Here is a 24,458-nt window from a genome sequence, read left to right as displayed (position 1 = left end):
GCAATAATATGTCAGCAAAATATAAAATAATAACTGAGGAAAGAAGCAGCAGCAGCAATAAATTTCACACACGGCCTTGGCTAATTAGTGCGATGTTCCCTATGTCCTTCCAAATTGTAGAAATCATTGAGTGTGACACCCTCAATTCCTTTACGAAGCTGCGTTTGTTTCTCCATTTTTTAATCACCAGATTATTTGTGACTTTTCTTCTATATTAATCACTTTCCCTTTCCTTTGTGACATCTTCTCAAAGTGATGCTTGCCTTCACTGTTTAGTGGACAGACTGGTTTGAAAACTATTATCTGCTGAAAACAAGAGTTTGAAAATAAGCTTTACCTTGTTGTTGCCAGCAATCCCCAAATGTGTAACAAAGAAAAGTCAACATTGGGCTTATAGTTGATACATTTCTCCAAAAATGTGATAAACATATGCCATTTTATTCGATGTGTCGTGCTAAGCGATTTTTGAAATACAGTGCTTTTAAAAGATTTAGACGAGACAGATATTGCTATTATATCCGGTATGCTATTAAAAGCGCTGTTGCAATAAACAGTTTTGACTGTTCTTACATCTGCAATATAGGGTGAAGCACCCTTACATAGGGTTTTTTTATCATATCTGAGAGATCTTAAGTAATTTTTTTGGTTTATAGGTCAGTCTATCTTCCCTCATTTGCCAACAGAATGGACTTGGAACCTCCAAATTGGAAATTTTAAAATTATGGTGAGTACCTACTTGTTAATTGTATTTCATTAAATTGACTCGTAATGGCCTGTGATTCTTGTAACAGTGTTGAGGAAACTATTGTTTGTATACAAACAGTGCTTGGTTGTTATAGATGTTTGTACCTAGTCAGAAATTATGGAGAGCTATTATGTTGACATTTATGTCACAAGTATAGCTTGAAGGCAGATGGTCTGTAGAAAACTGGCTCATTAATACAAAGTCATCGTCATTGAAACTTCCAGGATATTTTGGATGCAAAAAAATTTTCTCGCAGAACTGGAGTGTTTATCGTAAAGACAGGAGAGATTTGATAGGAGTGGGAGTGTGAATACTAGTGAAAGAAGAATTTATAAGCTATGAAAAAAATTAAGGATAACATGAAATTCTAGGTGTAGGGCCCATTTTTAAAATAAAAAGGCATCTTGATGTTTTTGCAGTGTACAAACCTGAAAGGAGTGATGCTGGCACAAAATTATTGATAAAATAATCACATATGTGGGAAATGACACAGAAAGGTACATGATTTTCACGGATAATCTCAGTTTATCAAATTTTAACCAGGAAGGTCATGCAAATGATGGAAAGCGTGACCAGCAGATGGTAACTAAGTTAATCTGTGAAGGACAGAAAGTCATATTTAGTCAGCCATATGTGAAGATAGTTAAATGTGAGGCTAATATCCAGGTAGAGGAAGTGGCTTACACTAGAAATTTACCATGATAAAGATATTTACAAAAAGATGTAAAAGTTAAAAACTAGAAAAGCAGCTGAATTTGAGAAGATTTCTGGGGATATATTAAGAGCAGAGCTGCCGCAGTGGACAAAGCGTAAGTTTTGCATATATAATACAGTAAAAGTCCGCTATAGCGAGTACGGCATACAACGAGAACCCCGTTATAACGATAAATTTTGCCTGTCCCTTTAAAATTCCTATAATAAACTGTGTATTATCCTTTGGTTACAGCGAGAGGCCTATCATTGATGCATCTGTTATTACGAGCGATTATGCGCGCTTGAATTTTTCCGTTGCCAATGTTTATACACCCAGTCGTAATACTACATGCGATCGATCATCTTCGGTACCGTATCATTTTCTCGCTATGCCTACCAGCGAGCTCTCTCGTCAACATTCAGAGGCAATGTCGGAGTCGATTAGTAATACCCGTCAACTGCTCTTCCGCAATGAAAAGGAATGACAAGAACATGTTTTCGTAATAAATACGTAAATAACGTGTCCGATAACCGTTGTTAACTCGTTAAAGATAAACGCTGAATAAACGATCGCTTAATTTTAATGCTAAATACCGCAGTTAAGTAAGAATGAGATAGGCCTACACCTCAAGATATGGCAGAGTGTGTCATTGATTACGAGGTAATTTTATATTTTCTTGTGTCTGTTAAATTACGGAAAGTCTATTATCATGTAAATTTATAGTGAGAAGGTTTTAATTTCTCTACTGACGCTTGAAATAGGTTTTTATCATACATATAGTACAGTTAAGTTAGAATAGGTGATGCTATTTGAATAACAAAACTGAAACGTTTGCCACAAAATGTGATTGATCATCTTCAGTACGGTATAGTTTTCGTGCTATATGCATTTGCGAGCTCTCTTGTCAACATTCAAAGGCGATATTGGAGTCAATTAGTAATACCCGTCACCTGCTGTTCTTTAAAGAAAATTCAAAATTGAAGAGGATAACACGTTTTCGTAATAAATGTGTAAATAACGTGGCTGATAGCAGTTGTTAACTCGTGAAAAATAAAGGCTGAAGTAAACGATCTCTTAATCTACAAAAAGAAATGTCTATCAATAAATGCAAAATGAAAACACTACAACACAGTTATAAATCCAGAAGCTACACATGCAGCAGAAACACTTTTTCACCTGAATAAACAATCAAAGACTGACAGACTTCAGAAAATTGAAAGGAGGATTGGAAGATCCTGCATCTACAAAAAATACCAGAAAGATAGAGAGGGGCAGATAATACCTAACAAAGTTGTGTACAGGGAGCTAGAACCCATTGCAGATACTATGAATAACAGGGGACTGGGATTCTTTGGACATATCATGAGGATGCAGGATTGGAGAGTCCTGAAACAACTAGTACAACACAATCTCATCTCAAAAAATACCACAACAGGATGTAAATGGATCAGAGAAGTAAGAGAGGATCTGAAGGAAATAGGTCTTACAACAGAAGACACCACAAATAAGATCAAATTGAATACAGAACTCAAGAATACAAATCTCCGCTTTACCCCTACACGAAACAAACCAACAACACGCATATTTTCAACCGAGGAAAGGGCATGAAGATTGGAGCGTCTGAAGGAGTACTGAACAATCCCTTCAAAGAGACCTAAACGATGGACTGACTAAAATGATCCTATGTGGTCATAAAAGAAGAAGATAAATTAGTCATAATGTTATTGGCTTTACATCCCACTAACTATGTTTTTTCGGTTTTTGGAGGTGCTGAGGTGCCGGAATTTAGTCTTGCAGGAGTTCTTTAACGTGCCAGTAAATCTGCTGACACGAGGCTGATGTAATTGAACACCTTCAAATACCACCGGACTGAGCCAGGATTGAACCTGCCAAGTTGGGTCAGAAGGCCTGCGCCTCAACCGCCTGAGCCACTCAGCCCGGTATAGATAAATTCAAGTTGGTTGATGATGTTGAGTGTATGAAATATACCTTGGGAAGGATGATTTCAAGTAACATTAAATGGTTAAAATGGTTAGATGTTTTAACTGAAGATATAAATGGCAAATAACTTTCTATAGGAATATTTTGAAGTGATTGATTTGCTGACCAGTTCTGGGAAGCCAAGTGATGATCTTTTTCTCAGATAATGGTGTAGTATAGTTTGATAGGATGAGTCTCATGTTGAACAATCCCATTATCATCATTTGATCCCTCAATAAATGACAATGAAAGCACTGTTTTAGGGTATCACAGGTCTGTAGTATTAACTGTCCAAATCATAATTTGAAACAAAAGGGGCTATTTCTAGATTACTGGTTCAAAGAGAAACTAGTTTAATTCCTTGTAGTAAAGAAGAAACTTATTTAAAAGTAATGTTTTAAACATTTTTTTTTTTCCCCTCTCTGTTGCTGGTAGCCCTACAAATAATAAGAAATTGAGCTTTAAGAAAATTTGATTTGCAAACAGAATCATGTGCTCTTGTTGACAATTCTGAATTGAGCTTCTGTAGTTAAAACCTGGTTGGGAGAAGAACTTGAGAAATCTCTTTCTGTGCTTTATGCTGACTGGTTTCAGACTTACTTTCAGTTTTTCTTTCTTCTAGTCCTTCAAGTTCTCTTGATTTATTTGTTCAATATAGTGGTATGTCTGAAATTTTCTCATGTTCCTACATTGTAATGAAGGTATTCTAGAGAATTTATCATTTTATAGCAAGTATGGACAACTTTCTTGAAGAAGTTTGTAGATATAGAATTTTAAACATGTTCTTAAACTGAAGATATAAATATGTCTGTGGACTGCTTTGGTACAAAGATACATTTTTATTATATTCGATCCCTGAAGAAGTATAAATAAAGCCTGTGGCTAATTTATTTATTTTCTTTGCCTCCGTGGCTCAGACGGCAGCGCGTCAGCCTCTCACCGCTGGATACCGTGGTTCAAATCCCTGTCACTCCATGTGAGATTTGTGCTGGACAAAGTGGAGGCGGGACAGCTTTTTCTCCGGGTACTCCGGTTTTCCGTGTCGTGTTATTCCAGCAACACTCTCCAATATCATTTCATAGCATTTCTTTAATAAATCACCTTGGGAATGGCAACCCCATTGTAAAAATAGCCTAATGGTTCATTCATTACTTCTCTGACCCGGTCAATGACTGGAAAACAGATTGTAGGTTTTCATTTTTCATTTATTTTCTTTCTCATTTAGCTCTTTGGTTAGAATTTATGTTATTTTATAGATGATATTGCCTCAATCTTATCTCAAGTATTGAGGTTTACTGTAAAATAGCCTTGAGCAGAGCTTTTAAAAGTAGGAAAGATCATAATATGAAGATAAGTTCATAAGATAAATATTCATTTATAGGAAGAGGAGTTAGGGATTAGAATAATTTATCAAGAGAAATGTTCTATAAATTTCCATGTTCTTTGAAAACGTTTAAGAAAATGCTAGGTAAAACAATAGATAGGGTATATGCCATCTGGGCGACAGGCCTAAATGCAGACCATTGATTGATTGATGTGGTTTTTTATTTAGTGATCAGCGTAATTCAGTTTACTCTTCGGTGTAAACTTATTGTGGCGAACAATATTCCTGGTTTTGGTCTTTAAGTTGTTACGTTGTAGTCCACCTTGAACTCATGTTATAATTTCATAGCAATAGGTCTAATATGGTATACTAATCCTTTATAGACAATATATTTTGCACTATCTGTGGTGTAGTTGTCAATCCATTTTTTTTTTTAATGTAAGCTTTGCCTTTTTGGCAGTCTCCAAATGGGAAAGCAGAAATAAATACATTTCTATTATAATGTATTAAGTAAAATACTTATCACTCACCTAAGTGTGCTGTTGGCATGTAAGGGAATCTCTTTTTAATATTGAATCTGTCGAGTTCGTAGTTGCCTTGACTGATCAAAATAAAGAAATCTATATGAAAAATCAATTGACTGACATGATTAGGGGCTATTCTCTACCCTTTTGAAGCCAGTACATACACAGTGAAAGTAACTCAAACTGGTCTTCAACAGCTTAAAGACTGCGGAATACCTAATGATATTGAGGGGACGTGAGGTCTAAAACAAAGAGGTATGAGTTGGTACAAAATCTGTAAAGATGGTATGGTTACTAGAGTTCTGTAGGAAGAGCATATTGGATGTGTGCACTTACTACACAATAACAGCTCCATAAGGTATGATGTCACCATCACTTACGAATGCGCAAAACCTGCCACAGCAAGAGCACAAGACCAATGTGCACATGCAAGCAATGCTGGAAGTTTGAAGCGTAGAATCCAGCAAATTAAAAATGCAGCAGATCAGAATTTTAATAAGTCATGAGTATTTAAAGGGTAACACAGATTTTGGGTGTTCACGTGTACTTGAGCTCTTGTACACTAGCTGTTGCTGGTTATTTCTTTACAGCTCCCTATTATTGACAAACCTGAGTTAACATTCCATTTAGTATCTTATCGAAGTGACTGCCACTAACCTCAGTGAAAGCATGACATTTTCATAAAAGATTCTTCTGCATCCTTTCAGATATCCCTGGTGTGTTTCGAATCACATCACGGGCAATTACAATCCTGGCAGCTAATTGTCCATGTCCAAAAGAGTCTTAAACTAAGTCATTTTAGATATCCCAATACCAAATAATCAACTGGATTCAGGTTGGGTGACCTCGCTGGCTAAGTAATAGGGACTCCCTTTCCAATCCAGTGACATGGTGATGTAGCATCCAGGCCGTTGTGGATATCCTCTCTGAAGTGAGTTGGTGCACAGTCGTGCTGTAGCCATATCGTCTCGCGAACAGCCAAGTTTACGTCTTTCAACAAGTGAAGCAAAACTCATTGCAAACCTTGAGTAATGATGGCCATTCAAGTGAACAAGTTATTCATAAAACCAGTGAGATTATCTTTTATAATGATAGCCCAGATATTCACAGCAGAACGTACTTGGTGGTGTGACTTGACCATAGTGTTTTCCTCATCCCACACATTCCTATCCCTGCTGTTCCAGGTACTATTACGAGTGAATGAGGTCTCGTCAGTTAACAGCATGAATTGTAGGGAATCTGGTCGATAATTCCATTGCTGAAGCAACCACCAGCACCATTTGACCCTTGTTGTGAAGTCAGTAAAATACATTACATGGACTCTTGGGTGGTAGGGTTGTAATTGCTGTCCATGGATCACTTGCCGGAATCCATTGCACATATAATACAGCGAGTACTTATAGTGGGGTTCGCTGCAATGCTTTCCAGCTCCTCCTACAAAGCTGGGTGTGAGAGGGGTCCTCATATTGGTGGCAACAAACCAGTCACCTGCAGTCATCAATCTACAGAAATAAACTCTTATGATGGTGGATGATGCCTGTTGGTAAATTGTTTCCTGTACAGACTTTCAGCAGTGAGGACATTGCTACATACCTTCACCATTCACAAGGTGAATGTCTGTCAGCTCTGTGAAACTCTACCAGTACTGGGCCGTCGTTTTGTATGACTCTTCATCTGGTTTGAAACATATATACCATTGATTGATAGCAAGTTTTGTCATACGACAATATAAGTAAGATATATCGCTTACGAATGCGCGAAACCTGCCACAGCAAGAGCACAAGACCAATGTGCACATGCACATGTGGACGGTACTGTAGGTAAACAAAAAGTGCATCATGGATTGCCTAGTCTTGAGGCTGTCGCCCATGTTTAAGCCCATATGGTGTTGCCTTCTCAGACAAGAAGCTCCCTGTCTCATATGTTCAGTAGAGTAGGGTATCTCCTATTCCCTGTTTAATTTTTTACAATAATAAGACCCCGTGGACACAGACATGGAATTTGTTGTCAGGATTGTAGTCACCTGTGAATTGAGAGGATGCAGCAGTATTTTGTATGTCAATGTCGTGCTTGTATTGAAGTTGGTGGCTGTCATTTTATTGTGAGGTGCAAAATTATATCTTAACTCAGGTTTGTCAATGATACAGTAATAACTGTAAGTAATGTAAATAAAATACCTGAAATGAATATGAAAACTAAATGTCATTAATCTGGAAAATAGTAATAAACATGTTGAAGCTGGCTTCTCAGACCCTAGGTTCCCTATCTCAAGATGATTAGTAGAGCATCTCCTATTTTGTGTTTAATTTGTGCATGCTTGTACTGAAAAAAATTGTGTATGAATATTGAGGGTGGTGGCTCCTCACTAAGGCAGGTATGGCCAGTGCACGTAGGTCATATCATTATCAACAATAACATAAAGCTAGCTTTATATGTTCATTCCCTATCAAAACTTGATCATGTTTCAATTTTCCCAACTTGGCAGCTTTGATCCTGGCTCAGTCTGGTGGTATTTGAAAGTGATCAGGTAGATCAGCCTTGTGTCTGTAGATTTACTGGCAATTAAAAGTATAATAGTTCCACCTTTTCAATACAAATTCTAGTAAAGTGGGTTACTTTACAGAAAAACCAAACCCTACGGCACTTAACGCCCTTGAAAGGGCCTTGGCCTGCCCAGCAACCACTGCTCAGCCCGAAGGCCTGCAGATTACGAGGAGTCGTGTGGTAAGCACGACGCATCCTCTTGGCCGTTATTCTGGGCTTTCGAGACCGGGGCCGCCATCTCACCGTCAGATAGCTCCTCAATTCTAATCACGTAGGCTGACTGGACCTCGAACCAGCCCCCAGGTCGAGAGAAAAATTCCTGACCTGGCCGGGAGTCAAACCCGGGGCCTCCGGGCGAGAGGCAGGCACGCTACCCCTATACTACGGGGCCGGCTTTACTTTACAGAAGGCTTCTTTAATTTTAATCACAGTTCAATACGGACCATTCACAATTAAATTTATATCTATTAAAGATTTACTGGCACACGAAAAAACTCCTGTGGGACTAAATTCTGGCACCTTGGCGGCTCCAAAAACCGTAAAAGTAGTTAGTGGGACGTAAAGCAAATAATTGTTTTAATTTTCAAAGTTTCTGTTTTAAAAAAGCTATTTATTGCTGAACTTTCACCCTAGTTATTTGAACTCTTAGGGTAGAGAAACCAGAATGTAAATTTGAATAAAATATAGGGGCCTACCAAGTTAAATTGTTGCACAAGTCAGTGATCAGAAAGTTGTCCATACTTGTCAGAAATGGTTAGTGCTTTTTACATTTTTATTATGTAGTAGTATTGCCAGCTCTTGGAAGTGGTGAACAGTTGCTGTTTTAAATGATACTGATAATCGGAACCTTTATCTAATCAGCTTAAAAACTTGCCAATCTTGGTCCAATGTTTGGGAAATTATCATAAAATCTTTACATCTAATAATACTAATAAAACCAATTGCCAGTGTTTGGACTTCCTAGGAAGTTTGACTGAATAATGCAGTAATTTAAGAGTAGAAGAGACCTACTCTAACAGAGCGAGTTGGCCATGCGGTTGTGAGCTTCCATTTGGGAGATGGTGGGTTCGAATCCCACCATTGGCAGCCCTGAAGATAGTTTTCCTTTGTTTCCCATGTTCACACCAGGCAAATACTGGGGATATACCTTAATTAAGGTCACGGCTGCTAAGAGATAATGAACACACGCCTTTTCAGTATGTTGTGCGAACAAAACCGGTGTGGTCTAACTAGAGAATTAACAGTGCCATTTTAAGCTGTGGTCAAATTAGGGTGGTCTAAAAATATTTTGCTAGATTATTTCTTCACTAGTGAGCCTCTGTGGCGCTGGCCCCTCACTGCTGGGTTCCGTGGTTCAAATGCTGGTCACTTTACGCGAGATTTGTACTGGACAAAGCAGATTCGGGACAGGTTTTTCTCTGATTTTCCCTGTCATCTTTCATCCCAGCAACACACTCTAATATAATGTAAGATAATATCATTTCATCTATCATTGATCATTGCCCCAGAGGAATGTGACAGGCTTTGGCAGCTTGCACAATTCCTATCCTTGCCATCAAATAGGGGCTTCATTCATCCCATTCCTGACCTCGTTGAATGACAAATTTATATCTATTTAAGATTTAATGGCACGTAAACGAACTCCTGTGGGACTAAATTCTGGCATCTTGGCATCTCCAAAAACCGTAAAAGTAGTTGGTGGGACGTAAAGCAAATAATTGTTTTAATTTTCAAAGTTTCTGTTTAAAAAAAGCTATTTATTCCTGAACTTTCACCCTGGATATTCATTTCTTCACCAGTAAGCAATTGTATGCATTATATTTACATACCCACTTCAAATTGATGGCAGTACTGCTACATTGAATGTTTTAATAATGGCAACAACTTATTGTGCCTGCAGAAACACCTGTGTGAAATGTTTTGAGTTGAGATTACGAAATCCTACCAGCCAAATCTCTAAGGTTCAATATTGCGAGAGTTGCCTCAAAAGAATTCCCAGACGTCACACAGCGGTTTCTGCAGGTGCTTTGACTTAAACAAGTATTGCTATTGCACAAGTGGGGGAGTGAAAATGCTCTTCTTGGGCAATAGTAGTACTGTATCATATGTCCGTAGTAATATTAATTTTTCCTGTTTTTTTTTTTTTTTGAACAGGAAACTCTGCGATTCATCAAAGTTTCAACGCTGAACCTGGACACTTGAAATGAGGTGTTGGACTTAGGGTATATTTTTTAAGCAGTTTTTCTGCTTATTTTGAGAATTTTACCAGTTGAATTTAGCTTGATATATTAATTTTTTGCTGAATTTATGAATTATTTCATAAATAGTTAAGTCCAAAATGCATTTTTAGAATAAATATTTATTTTGAATGTAATTGTGAAAAATAAACTAAGTCCAAACTTTTATAATTATTGTTCGTTCAGAATTGAAAACCTATGTTAAATCATTTTGCTTTATTAAAGGAAAAATGTAAGGAATGTATTAACAAGTCATCTGTTATTTCCATCCTTTATTATGTAAATCTTCTCAATGTTACAATAGTAATACAATTGATTGAGGCTGAGAAAAGACTCCAATTCCTTTGGTTTAAGTGTACCTAAAACATTCAGTTTATTTTTTGTGTACATTTCCAGAGAAAATTTGTACTTTAAAAAATAGGAAAACTGACAGTTATTCAGTAGCAAACATAGGAATCAGTTGCCAACTGTATATGACAAGCAGGCTACAATATTTAACTGAACAGATGAACAGATTAGGAATACTACTAACAAGTGCCCCATTCACAACACTGACATTATGAAGCTGAATCACATTCAAAAAGGACAACCCCCCCCCTCCCCCACAAGCAGTATAATGTATGTAAAAAGCACTGGGATACTATACATTGTGTTCTACAACATTATGGAACTGAGATATCCATCTGAAATAACTCTTGAATAGTTAAGAATGACATTTTTTTACTTCCAGTAATGTTAGACCCCAACTTTGTTTTCTAAAATGGAAGTACACTTTTTCCACACAGCCTTGGGCCTACAAATATTACAAATTCAGCACCATGATTATTTTGAAAATCAGGCAAGTACTTCAAGAAAATATGATATTAAAATGTGCTTCATTTGCCAGCTGGGGATTGCCCTGTTTGATTCACAGTATGTATGAAACATGAGCTAGCTGTTGAGATACAGAGTTGCTTGACCCTCTGATGGATATATATTCTCTACTGTACTTATAAACACACTGATAAAATGTATGATTTAGCACCTTTAATATCACCGTAGGTAACAGGTAAATGAAAAACATATGCAACAGGTTCTATGAAATTACATTATTATCCTGACATGACATTAAACACCCATGACCAAACAAGTTAGGTGTGGGCCGCTTAGCTGCTAGCTTGTTTTCAGATAGGTTCAAAACCCGCTATCCAAAGTCCTGAAGATGATTCTCCGTGATTTGCCATTTTCGCTTTAATGTCATAACTGCTGGTCCTAGTCCTTTCCTAACCTATCTTCTCTAAAAACCCAAATAAAAGTGCTAATGCCAGAAAAAAATGACATCAAGAGGTCCCTAAAACTGGGCCAAATAGACATGCATACCACAGATAGGAACTTTAAAGTAATGGAGGTAGTTGAAGTGAGTTATTTGAAGAAGTACAAGTGATTAAATTATTCCAAAAATAAACAAAAGAAAAAACATTCATGAAGGATTTGAAAATGAAAGATTTTTAGGCTTTGCAAACCTAATACAGTCAGGACCAGAAAAGAACTAAGGGAAATCCAATAGGAAAGAAAACTAGTCGTATATCCATTTTTCCTTTATGTATTACCTACGTCAGTTTTCAAGATGTTAAATGTTTTATCATGGTGTATTTATGAGCACAGTAGAGAGAATACATACCTACTTATCAGAAGGTGAAGCAACTCTGTCATATGTAGCAGAAATCAAACTGTAGTACACAGGTGGCAAATGAAGTACACTTGTTGAAAATTTAATGTATTCAAGTACTTGTCCAACTTTCAAAGTAATCACAGTGCTGAATTTGTAATATTTGTAGGTTTAAGGCTATGTTTAGAAAAGAGCATATTTCCATCTTTTTAAAAGTACCATATCATATGATTCCATCAATGTACTGTAAGGCTCACTTGTGTGTTCCTTGGTACCATTACTGAAAGTGAAAACAATGTTAATACCTTGGATAGTTGAGGAGTTATTTGAGATAGACAAGTTAGCTGAATAACCCAGTATATTTATATCACTTCTCAAATTTCACGTTACAAAATGGCTCTATATTTGCATTTAATTGTTAAAATGTAAATTTTAAACTATAAAATTTATTGCAAGTATTAAGTCATAGAAAAGTCAACTTTGGGCCAAACAAAATTCTCTTTCCAAATGTCAACCATTAAAAGCATTGTTATATTACCTAGTAATAAGAACATGAACACATTGTAAAATTCATTGTCCCAAAACTTTCTGGGAAAACTGTACTTATTGTCAAGAATGCACAATTAAGACACTATTTTCTTGTCTTGATTGCTGAACAATTCTCACTGCCATAGCAAATCTTCTGCTCCAAACAGTATAGGAAATACAGCTCTCAGCAACTGCAAATAAGAAATATTTGAAAATTAATCCCTTAAATTGTAATATTTATAATATTACTTGGTATATCATAATTCAGTATATATCCAAACAATCACATCAATTAGAAACAAAACTGTCAAAGTTCATTTACACAATAGTGACATGTTATGGAATCCATCAACAGAATATTGATTGCAGTTCAGGGATGTGGCACACCCACTATCCAGTGAAAAACCTCTGCAATCAACCATCCCAAGTCTAGCATGAAAACCAAAGCATGAGAACAATAGACCTAAAATAAAGGACTCCCATCCCCTAATTCCAGATCACCTGAAACTGGGGAGAGTAATCATTTAATGTCATCCGAATTCTTTATATATATATATATATATATATATATATATATATATAGTACACAGGTAGTACGCACAAAATGACGTTCGTCACGGCTAACCAATTTGTATAGAGCTACAGCAAGTAGTGGAGACTTTGCACATGCTGTGAGGAAGGGTAGTAGGGGTACACGCATATATATACACACCAGATGGCTCCCGAACACCGTACTTTCTACTTATAAATGTCCCGCATGCACAAATGATGAATGGGATGTCTGCCAATTGATTTTCACAGGGGCACTACTGCCAACAGGTAGGTTATGTCAGAATATGAAGAGAGAAGAACCAGACCGTCGCTTCCAGCATGTTACGCAGCGCTACTGGTCTAATGCAACCCTTGCATTAGTAAACCTCATTTTCAACTGCATAGTTCTAGGTTGTATGGTACAGCCACACTATATTTGCTGTCTGCATATCAGCAATGGCTAGTGTGTTCAGCAGCAATGAATACACAGACATTATGTTAATCTAGACAACCTGGTCAGAATGCAGCCGAAGCTCCAAACAGACGTATGCCTTCTACACACGTATTTTGCCAAACAGTGTTAGTTTTTGTTTCATACAAGCAACTCTTATCGAGTGGAATGTCTACACGTGTATAAATTAATAAGTTATTAAGTTTCCTTTTCTGCATCCTTGGCATATTTACAAACAGTAGCAGCAATTAGGGACAGCCGGACCCCTCCCTCCCCCCCCCCCCCCCACACACACACACCCCCACTTTGTGGAGTAAACATTACATTTTTATTTCACTTTAGCCAGCTGGAACTAGGAATTTTAAAAAAGCTATTTGTACAAGCCTGGTTGTCTTATCTACTATTTCTTTGCTTTATTTTCTTTAATTGTTAACAATTATTGGCGGAAATACGCACAAAATGACGTTCGTCACGGCTAACCAATTTGTATAGAGCTACAGCAAGTAGTGGAGACTTTGCACATGCTGTGAGGAAGGGTAGTAGGGGTACATATTTTTTTTGCCAAGGGCATGGACACAGAGTTATAATTCACCCGCTTGCCGCACGCATTCAGTCTGGCAGTCTCTTTAGTGTCTGTTAGTTTCCTAGCGTGTATTCAAATACTATACGATTTTTAATTGCAAAATCATGCCGTACTTCTATTTAATTGTAGCGGGCGAGCTGGCCGTGGGGTTAGAGGCGCGCAGCTGTGAGCCGGCACCCAGGAGCTAGTGGTTTCGAATCCCACTGTCGGCAGCCCTGAAGATGGTTTTCTGTGGATTCCCATTTTCATACCAGGCAAATGCTGGGGCTGTACCTTAAGGCTACGGCCACTTTCTTCCTAGCCTTTTCCTGTCCCATCGTCACCGTAAGTCCTATCTGTGTCAGTGTGACATAAAGCCAGTTCTAAAAAAATATATATATTTTATTGGAATTTCAATGGGAGATACCAACTTTACTTTCACCGGACTAAATTCTTTCATTTGTGTTGTGTTATTTATTATGTAAATGTAATTAACCTGCCCTGTGGTTTATTTGTAATAGATTTTGATTCAGTGCTGTATAATAAAATTTTCACCAGGTCTCACAAACAATTGATGCTTGTTTAAAGGGGCCTAACATCTAGGTCATCAGCCCCTAATGGTACGAAATGAGACAAAATGAAATGACAAATTAAAAAGCCCAAAATCCTCCACTGACCACAATGAATGAATGAGTATGAATTTAAAACGATCAGTGGAACCGATCCACAGTGCCTCACATGCACAGAAGCTGGCGTAAAACAATAGTATTACTGACCAAGGGACTGCGTCTATGGCACGATACTGAATCGATGATGCTCGTAGTCGAAAGGAGTCCAAAATCCAAATCGTCGGCCTCTCATAATGGTACTTATCACTTGGAGAGTAGAACCGTGGTGTTTGACATGGTGCGGTACTAATCAAAAGTATCGTAGACTCGCGGTATTCCACACATTATGGTACTACTCACAGGTAATGAAATTCGCACAGGTAATACAGACCTATGGTGTTTCACACATAGCAGCACCATTTACAGGCAACTCAAACCTATGGTTTTCATCACATAAGTGTACTAACCACAGGGACTCATACTATCCCGTGGTGTTCCTTATACAGTGGGTACTAATCACAGGCAAGCCAGAACCCTGGTGTCGCTCATATAGTGCTACTAATCACAGGTACCGTAAAAGCCTGACCGCACGGTGCTCCTGATTGCTACTAATCACAAACCTATTTGGTACCTAACGTAGTGGTAATGCGCGCAAGTAATAGCGACCTACAGTGTTCCCCGCGTGGTGGTACAAATCACAAGGAGTTTCATGGTTCTAATATAATCATCCCTTGGTCACCCCTTTTAGTCATCTCTTATGACAGGTAGGGGATACCATGGGTGTATTCATCTGCATCCCCCACCCACAGGGGGGTTGAGTATTTGGTCCGCGAGAGGTATTTTATTTCCCTCAAGTCCGCCGCAAACCAGTTAGGAACCCCCTATCCGCTACCTGGGACGCGCCACGTGGGAGTATCACCTCTCCCCCTGCTACAATTTCTAGTTCCAGCTGGCTAAAGTGGAATAAAAATGTAATGTTTACTCCACAAACTTTACTGTTTGTAAACATGCCAAAGATGCAGAAAAGGAAATTTTCTAACTTAATTTATACATGTGTAGAGAACTGCTTGAATGAAACTTTTTTTTGCTTTATGTCACACTGACACGGATAGGTCTTATGGCGACGATGGGATAGGATAGGCCTAGGAATTGGAAGGAAGTGGTCATGGCCTTAAGGTACAGCCCCAGCATTTGCCTGGTGTAAAAATGGGGAAACCACGGAAATCCATCTTCAGGTCTCCCGATTACTGTTCGGCAAAATTTGCATGTAGAAGGCATACGTCTGTTTGGAGCTTCGGCTGCATTCCGACCAGGTTGTCCAGATTAAAATAATGTCTGTGTATTCATTGCTGCTGAACACACTAGCCATTGCCGATATGTTGACAGCAAATATAGTGCAGCTATACCATACACCAGCGTAGAACTATGCGGCGGAAATGAGGTTTACTACTGCAAGGGTTGCATTAGACCATTAGCGCTGAGCAACATGCTGTGAGCGACAGTCTGGTTCTTATCTCTTCATATTCTGACAACCTGCCCGCTGGCAGTAGTGCTCCTGTGAAAATCAGTTGGTAGATGTCCCATTCATCATTTGGGCATGCATAAGTAGAAAGTACGGAGTTTGGGAGCCACCTGGTATATGCACGATTTTCCTTATTAGGACAAGTCTACATTAACCCCTTGGCACCAATCTCCATACGTCGTATAGACCTTTTCTTCACACTCTGCCAACCTCCATGCGTGATATAGACCCCTGCAGGTCTAACTTCATTTTGTTCTAGCTTGTGAAGTTTTAAAATTGTCAGGATGGAAATGGTATATCTTTGAAGATGAATATCTCTGCCTTCCTTGTTTGTAAGAGTATGAATCAGCCCAAATCAATTTCTTTTTTTTTTCTTTTCAAAAGTGTTTGAAACAGCCTGACCTATTTCTTGTTGAGAGCATGTAAGTTTAAATTTCTGCTGCATTCCAGCAGATGTATGTTTCAATATAGGTTTTCTTATGCATTTTGATAGTATAAATTGCCATCTCTTCACTGATACAAATGTTGGCATCATCTGATGAGGATCACTAATTCTTTCAACACCCTGAAAACTCTTACGAATCATATTTACTTCTCTGTTGCTTTGAAATATATTGCGTGGTGCAGAAGGATAGCACGGTGCAGTTTAAATGAAAGAGAAGTAACTAAGTTTTAATAAATCAGACAAAGCAGCACTACACTAGACTGAACTGAACTGAACAAAGCGAGAGTGAATACATAACATTAGAAATGGGAGGGCACTGTTCGTGCAGCCAAGTAATGGATGCAAAACACGCTGAAGTATATGCCCCCCGCTTTCCCATGAACCAACTCAATTTAACCTGGGATTTGTGCTAAATGAATCTGAAATATTGTTCCTGGTTCTTCTGATCAAAGTTCCCAAAGCAACTATTACCCTAGTTTTCATTGCATTGTGAATCAACCCAGGCAAATACAAGAACGTCACTTTCATTTCGTACGAAATGCATAATGTTTCTTCGTTACTTCACTACAAGGTAAATATAAAGTTAATGAATGTAAACTACATTCTTTTGAGTATCTACTGTAAATATTTGGAAATAACCTCGCTAAACTGTTGTAACAGTGAATTTTTGAAGAGATCGCTGCATTCTCTTAGTGCTGACATTTGAATCACCTCAGTCTGCTCGATAAAGCAGCACTCAAATGTTTTCCTAATAAGTGTTTACCCATTCTCCAAATTGTCCGGTTTTTTTCTTAGATGTTAAACAGTGTTACATAATCTGAGAAAATATGTATCGTCTTCATTTCCCGTTTCCAGCTTCCCGGGTCGGGTTGTGAATCAAGGACCTCCATCGCTGCCTGTCTCTCCACCACTTCTCCTTTTTTAAGTATATCTTCTGGTTTTCTCCCCCTCTTCTGTATGCACTCCCACACTGAATCTGTCCACCTCTTTCGGGGTCTTCCTCGTGGTCTCTTTCCTGTTAACTTCTCTGAAAAAGCTTTTTTGGCACGCTCTCTTCTCCCATTCTCATCATATGCCCATACCACTAGCTTTGTTGTTTCTATCCTGTCTTGAAGTTTCAAGATTCCTGTCCTTTTCCTTATCTCTACATTTCTAATTCTATCCTTTCTGGTCTTTCCCTCGATACCTCTTAGGAGTTTCATCTCTGCTGCCTATTTTTTACTCTCCTCATTTTGTTGTAGTGCACGATCCAGCTGCATAGGTTAGCATGGGTTCATAATAGGTTGAATATAATACTTTCTTACATTTCTTTGGGACATCTTGGTTCCACAAAATACCCCTTACATTCTGGTAGAAGCTGTTTGCTTGTATTCTTTTCCCAATTTCCTTGATTATGTTTCCATCTTCTGTGATCACTTCCCAAGTACTTGAAACTTTTAACCACTTCCAGAATTTTACCATTCAGTTTTATCTTTCCTCTTCCTTCCTTCCCCTTGTCATCACTCTCTTAGCTTACTTTCATCCCAAATTTTTCTATCTCTAGATTCCATACATCTACTTGTTTTTGCACTTCCATTTCATCCTCACCCCATATCACTATATCACCTGCAAACAACATGGTTTTTGTTGCCCTTCTTCCCAATCTCTGTTTAATGTTCTTATGAATTTCATCCATGACTATGATGGTAGTATGGGGGATAGTACACTTCCCTGTTGGAGTTCAGTTTCAACTTTAAACCATTTTGTTTTTCCTATACTAGTCTTCACACTAGTAACAATTTTTGTACATAGTTTTTATCACTTGCACTTCCACTTTGTTAACTTGGTTTTTTCATTAATGTGTCCCATACCAACTGTCTGGGCACACTGTCATAAGCTTTCTCAATGTCAATAAATGTCATCATTGTGTCTTTTCCAAACTCCCATCTTTTCCCCATCATTATGTCTTAATGTAAAAATCAGGTCAAACATTGGTCTGTCTTTCCTAAAACCATATTGTTCTTCCATTTCTCCTAGCTTCCTCAGTCTTCCTTCCAATACTCTCTCAAATATCTTAGCTACATGGGCAGTAAGGGTGATCCCTCTGTAGTTATATTCCTTTTTATCACCTTTTTTTAAATATCGGGATAACTGAACACTTTACCCACTCTTCTGGGATCTCTCTCTTCCTCCAGATTATTCTAAACAATTATACAGCCTCTGTAGCCCTATTGGTCCTGCTGCTTTTATCATTTCCATAGTTACCTCATACACTCCTGCTGCTTTACCACTATACATCTTTTGTATGGCTTCGTCTACTTCTAACATCAATATCTCTTTTTCTTGTTCTTTCCCCATAGTTTCTTCTTGCTCCTCATCTACCAGTTCACTGTATTTAATATTTAGCAATTCTGAGAATATTCTTCCATCTTTTTAGTATGTCATCTCTTTGCGTCAATATCTGTCCTGTTTCAGTTTTTACAAATTTTGTATCTTCCCTATTTCGTAAACTATTCACCAAACCATACAAAACCTTTTTACTTTTTTTATATCTTCCTGTAAAGTTTCACAGAAACTTTCTCAGCTCTTCCGTTTCTCTTCTTGTACTATTTTCTTACCTTTTTGGCTTCTTTATATTTCTGCCAATTCTCTGTACTATTGCTGTCTATCCACTTCCTCCAAGCCATTTGTTTCTCTTTAACTGCTTCCTTTACCCTGCTGTTCCACCAAGGAGTCTTTTCCTTTTTCCTCCCTGATAGTCTTCCACAGGTGTTTACTCCACACTTTACAAAACCATTTCTGAAACATGTCCATTCCTCTTACACGCTGTTCAAGTCATCTTTGGGAATTTCTTTCTTCAGATCCTCTTGAAACTTTTCCCTTATTTCTCTCTCTTTTAACTTCCATCTCTTCATTTTTTCCCCCTTTTTTCTATTAACTTCATTATTTTATGAAGTCTTAATTTGGCTACCACCACTTTATGGTCTCCTTTGACGTTTCTCCTTCTCCACCAGAATAAGATCAATCATTGTCTTTATCTTTCTATCTCCCCAACCATATCTAGATATTTTTTGTGAGTTCTTTTTTCTAAACCACGTATTGCCAACAATTAATCCATTCCTTCTACAAAAATCTATTATCAAATCTTCATCTTGGTTTCCATAAGTATAGGGGCCAATTATCTCTTCTTTTCCCTGTCTGTTCCAACATGTGCATTCATGTCTCCCATTAATATTACCTCTGTCTTCAATACAACTTTCCAGTTCTTCTAGAAACTCTTCTGTATCCTACCCATCATTAATTGAATTCTTCAATACCTCCTGTAGCTTGTCCATGTCCTCCCAAAACAGCCCAAGGCCAAGGTTCATTTCCATGCCACTAATCATTAAAGAATCCAGCACCATTGACATCGGCAGCACTTGCACCATATTAAAGGGACTGTTAATATCTTTGATATACTTTTATCCTGCAATGCCACTTGCCTATAGAGCACCGGTATTGCTCGATAGATACTCCCATATTTCTCTAGTTCACACCTATGCACTGTTAGCTCACTATCAGCACTTCACATCAGTTCCTCTTGCTGGTTGAATAATAACACGGAAGCCCTAAGCTAAGCTTGCAACAGTAAACAAGGGAGGCCCAGAAACAGAGCATCTTGCACAAACCCGGATGCTAGTAAAACTGTCGTTAATCTTTACAAAAAAAATCCTTGGACGAGAACCAAACAACAGTTTTCTAGCTAGGAGTCAATTCTGCTGTCACTCCTCCTAAAATTCCCTCTGAATTAATTACATCCGTTGAGGCAGCCACCCACAAATTACCTACAGATGAGGCTGAGGAGTTAAGACAAATGTGCGGGACTCATAAGGTCTACTGTTGTATCTCGCCCAGTTTAACAAGAGGCAAGATGAGAGCTCTGAAGAAACTTAGAGATGATTCTGAACTGACCGTTCTCTCAGCTGATAAGGGTAATGTGATGGCGGTTATGGACAATGGCGAGTATAAGAATAAGATCTCAGCTATATTGTCAGAGCCTGTTTACAGACAGTTCACGTGACCCTACCACTCGTGTGTCCAATGCCACTGTGAAGCTCTTAAGGCAATCCTCAATTCCAAAAGAGGAAGCTAAACATCTGTCCCCAGGGGACGCAGTGCCACCTGGATTATATGGACTTCCTAAGATCCATAAAGATGATGTTCCCCTCAGACCTAATGTTAGTGTGATAGGTTCTCCTACGTATGCTCTAGCTAAATACCTAAGCAAATTGTTTCAGTTACACACAGGACGTACTGAATCATGTGTGTTAGGGACACACTGTATTTTGTCAACAAGTTGTCAACCATAACCCTTCAACCTAGTGCACATTTGGAGAGTTTCGATGTGGAGTCCTTGTTAACTTAAGTGCCGATTGAGTCAGTCATGTCTCTCATTGAACATCTGTTCTCTGAGGACATTACTAAGCTATTTTACCACTGCATGACTTCCAGCTATTTCTTGTGGGGTGGGAATTTTTATGAACAGACTGACTATGGGAAGTCCACTTTCACACATAGTGGCTAATTTCTTTATGGAGCATTTTGAGGAGGAAACTACTTCAGCGCCCATCAGACCTATGATTTGGTGGAGGTATGTTGGGACATTTATGGACTGGACAGAAGGTCCTGGGAAACTTCATCTATTTCTAAACCACCTAAATTAGCAACATCCTTCAATTATATTCAGTACTAGCAAATGTACCCATGCTTCGCCACAGTATTGTACAATGTATTTCCCTGTAAATTACTGTAAAGGCAGTGTATATGATTATATTGCATGTCTCTTAGCACTATCCAAGAAGCGAATGGCATCAAATCAGCGTGTAAAGCACAAGCCTTCGGCCAGTGACACTTTTACCTCCAGTCCGACTCAGTGTTCTATTACTAGAAGTTGCTGGCCAGCTGAACCCAGGACCGGAGGTAAATATCAGCCTTAGCATCTACTACCAGAATGTCTGTAGTCTTAAGAAATCACTTATGACTTAACATCACTGAGTGACATGCATTACAACAGCATGTCTAGCAGAGTCCTGGGTCGACTCTTCAATCGACAATACTGAAACACTGCACAATAATTATGTTATTTTCCGCCAAGATAGGTGAAATAATATTAATTGTAAGAACAAGGGAATTGGAGTTTTAATAGCAGTGAACTCTGCTTACGGTTCTATGCAATGACGTGACCTAATAGCCCGAAGGCTGGTTTGATCCTCCACAGCTCTGCCAACAGCTTAGGTGTCACTGAAGAGGCATACTAGGGAAATTAGTAGCGAGGTAGTTTCCCATTGTATTCCTACAAAATTATTTGTATGGACAAAAGCAGACTTTCCTCATCTATGAAATCTCTTATCCCACTGTCTATGGAACTTGCTTGAATCCTGTTCATCCCTTGATGCCACAGTTTACCTGTTTTATGATTTACTGCACAGTTCTCTTAAAGACTCCGTACATTCCCGCATAATGATGACTAGACATCTTCCCTATTGGTATGATTCCGAACTTACAGTCAAAGCAAGGGCAAAGGAAAGCAAGGAGATGAGCTGCAAGGTGTCCACTTCCCTCAGATTACATCTAATTTGCAGCGCGAAGAAAGGAATACAAATAGATGCCGTGAAAAAAGTCTTCTGTCAATGTCTTGGGACATGTATCAACTGGACAGCCTCCATGATTCCCTGTCGTGAGCATCTTGCTTCAGTTCATAGCTTCTCCCTTTTTTGACATCTGTTAACATTCCAAACCTTCCATCTATTTTTCCCTCCATCACCGTCTGTTGAAGACAATTTCTACATGGTATGTGACCCAATCAGGATATTTTCCTCTTATCATTTTCATCAGGTGTCTTCTCTCCTACTTTTCTTAGTACTTCATTTCTCACTTTATTTGTCCACTTCTTCCATTCTTCTCCACAACCATATTTCAAAACTTTCCAAAAAGTACAGGGATTATTTTGTGTCTTGAGGAAGATATCAGACATCCAAAAAGATTTTGGAAATTTATTAATTACAAATTAAAATCTAGGTGACTATCCTCTATTATGATTAGTGAACACAAGAAAATTAGCTCAATGAAAGACAGTTTGGAGAAATGAACTTATCAGTGGTAACTTTGGCATCAAAAGTCTACAACATCTTGAAGTCTATGGATACGAAGTAGTCATGTGGTTCGGATAACATTCCAGGAATTGTTACCTGAATGTGCTGAGGAGCTGGTAACCCCACTAGCCATGATAATCAACTGGTCTCTTTGTACAGGCAATTTCCCATCTGAGTGGAAAAAAGGATATGTTATTCCAGTCTTAGAGAAAGACGACAGATCTTTGTCAATTACAGACCCATAGTTCTTTCACTCATTTCCAAAGTAGCAGTTAGTCTTGTACAAAGTATTGTATAGTGCAGTCAGTGGTTTAATAACAACCAAAAATCTTGCTGTGCACTCCCACTTCATATCTAGTGCACTGGACAACTGCAAGCAGGTTGAAGCTGTTTACACAGACTTTTCCAAAGCACTTGACTGTGCAGCATAATGCTCTTCTGACAAAGTTGTTAGCAAATGGCATACATAGAAGCTTGCTTGAATGGTTTAACTGCTATCTTTACAACAGGAGGTATTCAATAAAATAAGAAAGAGGGTCTCATTTCTCGTCCTGGAGTTTTACAAGGTTCACTACTGAGGCCTTTGTTTCCTTCTATTTGTTAATGAACTGCCACCACAAATCCATTCGAGCAACTACCTGCTCTATGCTGTTAAATTCTACAGAGTAATTGAAAAAATGAGTTATATAAATAATATTAGTGACTGATGCAAAAAGTGGCATTTAATTCAACGTACGGAACTATTTGACAAGCATTCTCCAAAGCGGCGAGCAAAAATATCAAAAGGACCCTCCCCGTGATTAAATGACGAAATTAGACAACTATTGAAACAAAGACTGCGCTCACAGACAGTACAAAAATGACCCTAACGTACAAAACTTTGACGAATATAAGGGGTCGTTAAGTCTAGAGCAGACCCTTGGTGCTATTCAACAGGAGTAGGCTATGTGCTGGCACTGGGTTTCACCCTCTCCCTTCCTACTAACATATATCACGTCATTCATTTCATCTCATTAACCCTTCCGATTTAGCTTGTCAGAAAGGACATCCGGTCATAAAAACCCGCCACAGCAGATTAATCTCACCTCATACCTGACTTCGTAGAAAAATGGGACAAGGCTTGGACGAACAGTAGTATGTAATAGGTGCTGTTATTAAATTTATTATATCTGTAATTGGAGAAGTAATAACTGCGTTGATGATCAATAAATAAATCAATCAAGGGATTCAACATCTATATCATCTGACTTGTGATATTCAAACATGGCCAACAAGGCATCAGTTTTTGAAAATGAGACGAAGCCTCTCATAGTGCACTGGCACTGCTGGAGGCTCCAAGCAGCCTACGCAGTGGCCTCCACGGTATGGAATAGCCATGCATCTTTAGGCATGCTATTTACCAACTGATGAGCCCAAATTAGCCCACTGGGGCTAAACACTGAAAACCAGGAATGAGTTAGCTGGAAAATTTAGAATGCCCAATAATGGACTAACTATACTGATAATATAAATTTACTCATTCAGAACAAATATTTCAGGTTCCCTATGGAATCAACATCTATATCACAGAATATTAATATCGTAAGTGCAACATTTGGCACTTCTAGGGTTAAAGTAACTGCAAGCTACACATCTGGATACATGTGGCCTCTACTAAGGTATGCATTTCCCCAGCTTTCAAGGAATAGATATTCATTTAAAATCAAAGCTTATTTCTTAATGGAAAGAATATACACCCATGGGTGAATTTTATCTCCAGTTAACAGATGCTCACACACCCCACTCCCATTCTGTCACTGAAACAAGAATAAACAGGTTTCTTTACATAAAATGTATTTAAAAACTGGAAGAAACTACCCAAGGCATTAAAAGCAAAGAGCTACTTCTAAAAGTTATTAAACCACTAGCAGTTTCCCGCTGGCTCCACCTGCATTGTACAAAGTATGGTGTTCGTTACTATCCTCATGGATGCATTTGCAAGGTTTCGAGTTAACGAAATAAAGCA

The 24,458-nt window shown here is 38.3% G+C and overlaps 2 long non-coding RNA genes across 4 annotated transcripts in view; one reads left to right on the top strand and one right to left on the bottom strand.

The window, feature by feature from the left end:
* The window catches only part of LOC136875470 (uncharacterized), a 52,870-nt gene that overhangs the window by 19,630 nt on the left and 8,782 nt on the right, over nt 1-24,458 (top strand). The window contains exons 3-4 of one of the 3 annotated variants that reach the window (XR_010860445.2): nt 654-724; nt 21,150-21,281. This is a non-coding gene — a long non-coding RNA (uncharacterized lncRNA). Of the gene's footprint in view, nt 1-653; nt 725-9,965; nt 10,254-21,149; nt 21,282-24,458 lie in introns of those variants that run through there. The other 2 variants (XR_010860444.2, XR_010860443.2) reach the window with 2 other exon arrangements.
* LOC136875469 (uncharacterized) overlaps nt 10,301-24,458 on the bottom strand; it is a 29,534-nt gene continuing 15,376 nt past the window's right edge. The window contains exon 3 of the long non-coding RNA XR_011018403.1: nt 10,301-12,415. This is a non-coding gene — a long non-coding RNA (uncharacterized lncRNA). The remainder of the gene's footprint in view (nt 12,416-24,458) is intronic.

The sequence above is a fragment of the Anabrus simplex genome, chromosome 6 (genome assembly GCF_040414725.1).
Source record: "Anabrus simplex isolate iqAnaSimp1 chromosome 6, ASM4041472v1, whole genome shotgun sequence".
Classification (NCBI taxonomy): Eukaryota; Metazoa; Arthropoda; class Insecta; order Orthoptera; family Tettigoniidae; genus Anabrus; species Anabrus simplex.
The sequence above is the reverse complement of the archived record's forward strand: the minus strand, read 5'-3'. Positions and strand labels throughout refer to the sequence as shown.